The sequence below is a fragment of the Condylura cristata genome, unplaced genomic scaffold (assembly GCF_000260355.1).
Source record: "Condylura cristata isolate star-nosed mole 26May11 unplaced genomic scaffold, ConCri1.0 scaffold00030, whole genome shotgun sequence".
In the NCBI taxonomy this organism is placed as follows: Eukaryota; Metazoa; Chordata; class Mammalia; order Eulipotyphla; family Talpidae; genus Condylura; species Condylura cristata.
The window spans coordinates 23,517,923-23,521,469 of NW_004567131.1; the positions used below are offsets into that span (position 1 = coordinate 23,517,923).

The 3,547-nt window shown below is 40.6% G+C and overlaps 1 protein-coding gene across 1 annotated transcript in view; it reads left to right on the top strand.

The window, feature by feature from the left end:
• LOC101633883 (polycomb complex protein BMI-1) overlaps positions 1-3,547 on the top strand; it is a 9,324-nt gene continuing 5,777 nt past the window's right edge. The window contains exon 1 of the mRNA XM_012731418.1: positions 1-90. The gene's annotated coding sequence lies outside the window, so the exon portion shown is untranslated. The remainder of the gene's footprint in view (positions 91-3,547) is intronic.

The following is a 3,547-nucleotide window of genomic DNA, read 5'->3' on the forward strand; positions in this document are numbered from 1 at the left end:
TGTACCCTCGCGACGCACATGGTCCCGGAGAAGAACACTTCTATTTCCAGTCTCTGCGGCTCTCGGGGCCACGGCGCCCTTTGTTGAGAGGTAGATGTTGATGAAACGGGACGGGATCCTGAAATCGGGAGCTGCCTGGGTCAAGTGGCTTCCCTCCTCTCCCGAAGAAGGGACTTTTGGGGGGCTTAAACTTCCAGAGAACGCCCCATTTTATAGGGACAGGTTATGTGGGGGGCAGTGATCCCTTCTAGATGGATGTTAGTCTGGAGAGAACCTAAACAAAAATGTTATTAACTTAACTTGGAGGGACACTTGTGTGAAATTGGATGGCTTGTAAGATGGCGGTTCCCAGTTGTTTCCAAGGGTTCCTGCATTTGTGTTTAAAAATGGTAAAGTTTTCAAGGTGTTGTTTGTTAGTAGTCTTGGATAAGTTCTCAAAATACTTGGGACGTGGTCAACGGGAATTGGGCATTTCAAATTTGGAGCTTTTTTTGGAGTGATGATGGTGACTGGACATAGCCTTGCTGAAGGTTTCTTTTCTTTCTCCCCATCTTTCCCCACTTTCCCCCCTGCGTCGTGACTGCAGTTTTTATCTCAACCTCAACTATGGGATGCATTTAGCACCATGACTTTAGTCCACTATGTTTTATAGGTTTTGCTAGATGTCAGCATAGGTCATGTGGTGAAGAGATGCTTTGGAAAAGGAGCACTAAAAAGTTGATTGCATATGTTTATTTGGTCTTTTGAGTTTGACAGCAGTATAGCGTGCCCTTTTCCCCAGAGATTTACAGTTAATAATTGGAAGTAAACAAGTAAAGAGACTTTGATCATTCCCAATTGCAATAAAAGGATTTAGTGGGCTTAGTGGTCACGGTTCAGTATTTGAAAGAGATGCATGTATTAACCCTTCCTCTTAAAGTAGGCAAAATTCTGGATATATTTAATCAAATCCAAGTGTAGGTTAGTGGTATCTAGAATGTTTTGAGTATCTTAACCTATATTTTATGGGAACCTTAACCCTAAGTTCTGAAAACCCATTATAAGCTACAATACATACTTGATACTTAAGGATGCACATTGTTGACTGTATATATTACCTTTTTCTGACTACATTTACTTTTGAGTTTTATCTTAAGTAGACTGAGTAGACCCCTCTAGAGGTTGATTTTTATCAGCAAATTTATGATTTTTAAATAAGTGAGTTCATTCCCATAACATTTCCCCCTAAGTGCAAACTTGTGTGAAATAACCTACCTGTGCAGATTACTTGCCCAATAACAGTATCTTTAAACTATACAAAAGTCACTATGTATACATGTGTTATAGACACACTTTTCTTGGGAAAGAAAAACAACAACAAAAACCAGCATTTAATTGCACTTGATACACCCATTGATACTCTACCATCAAGTTGTTCTTAGATGTACATTAAGTGCTCAAATAGGCAAAATTCTCCTTAGGAATCAAATTAACCCCAACTTTACCCATACTTGTACTGGGCTGTGAGCCTCAACTGGGGTTATGGAGTTCATTTGCATTTCTTAGATTTCAATAGCCAAGCTGATTGTTAACATAAGAACTTGCTTCTGTTTTCCTTCATTTTGACATCTCTGGTGTTAGGCCTCCAACTAAACTGACAGCCCCAACTGAGTATGTTATAATGGCAAGTTTTAACTACTGTGTATTTGTACTATTGTGTGTTTGGGGCACTTTTGCTTGCTTAACTGGCAGTTTCTGTGTTAGAATTTAGAAGGTCTTAATTTCTAAGATGCATAAAATTGTTTCTTAAGCCTTAGCAAGCATGTTTTGGAAGTCATTAGGTTGTGAGTAATTTCCAGTGGTAGGAAAGATAAAGAACTGATTTTTTATGTAAGTAACGAAGAGGTATTTACTAGCTTTATAAGTGGTGTTAGGGTTGTGGCCAAATCCTTCTGAACTGAGGTAGAGGTGTTGTGTGAATTAAGACTGAAGATGAATTTGAAAGGGTTTTGGTCAAGTACATGTGACTTAAATGTTCAAAGCCAATCAGTAAGTAGATAACCCTCTACTGAGGTTTGATTGTTCTTTGTGTTAGTATTTGTGTTTATCAGGTATTGGCTTTCTGTAGAGTAGAGGAGAAATAAAAGCAGCTTTTTTTTTTTTTAATTGAAGCCCCTTCCTAAATTTAGTGATCAGTGATACCAGTGTGATATGCTTTCAAGGCAAACAGAGGTATTACCTTGCTGACTGTCTTTCTAGGAATGATCCCAAGGTTTCACAAGGAGTGTTTTCTTTAAGAACCAAGACTTGTCTTTAATCACCAACTACAGTAGATTTAAATATTGCTACTCTTCAGGGATACTGCTCTACCCACAACTTCTCTGCAATCCCATTTAAGTTTATATTGGCATTATTTTTTACAGTATTCATTGAAACAAGAACCCAAAGACAACTGAGAAGTCAAACGTGAAGTTTTCTGATTGAAACCCCTGGTTGCCACTGTGGTTACGTTTATAAAAGATAGTTTGTTTTGTTTTTATCGTTGTTTAGTACTCTAAAGTTTTTCAGCTTCAGAGGGTGGAGGTGTGTTGATAAGCATCTCCCTCTTCTGCATTAAAATTCCCTAAGAATTAAAACCTTGGGTGCATTTTCAAGTTTCACACGTTTCTAGATTTTTATTCATGGCAGCTTTGAGAATGTACTTAAGACAGATCTAGAACTTAAGTCTTATTTTCTTATTTCAGGTTGTGAAATGAATGAAATGGATGGGGTAAAGTGTATTTTTCAGGAACGCTACTGAGTAATTGACTTCCCTCTGCGCTGCTGTCTTGTTGCTGACAGTTCCCTCCCGTGACTTTTCTATAATATATGATATCTATTGGGAATACCATTTCATCGTGGTGGGGTTTGTATGGAGTGTAGGCTGAGAAAGTGACATTTGTTTTTCTCTCCTATCATTACCCTGGGTTGACAAGGTGTTGATTTAGCGTTGGGAATGGGCTGGTCACATGGTTCTTTACATATTGTCACTATCGAACCGATTAGTTTTTCTTGCCTCCAGCATAGTTCAAACAGAACAGTGGGTTTGCCCCCTCATTCTCGTAAAGCAGATTTAAGTTTCCAAAACTTTGTGCCGCTCATCTGATCTACAGGAAAACTTTATATGAGAGAAGAAAACTTTAATGAGGTTCAGTTCAATAAACATCTCTGCAATTTGAGCCCTGACGGTTTCGGGCTAAGTGCACTGTTGGCAATTCTCAAAAGATCCCTTCGTGAAATTTTTGACCTAGTGATTACTACCAGGAGACACCGAGTCAAGATCTGAAAGGAAGGTCTTCAGAGCACGCCGACGGTAGAAAGAGGTTCCGAAGAAGTGTCCGCGATGGCCGGGAGTGCGGTTTGCATTCTCCTTTACCCGTTGCACACTCCGGAACCCCCCAAGCTGCTGACCCGGTGGCCCAGGGCCGGGATCCTGCTCCCCAGCGCCGCGGGGCCGCCCCACCCCCGCGCGAGGCTTCTGAGGGATCACCTTGGCCCGCCGCCTGGAAAGTCGTGGCAGGTCACGGGA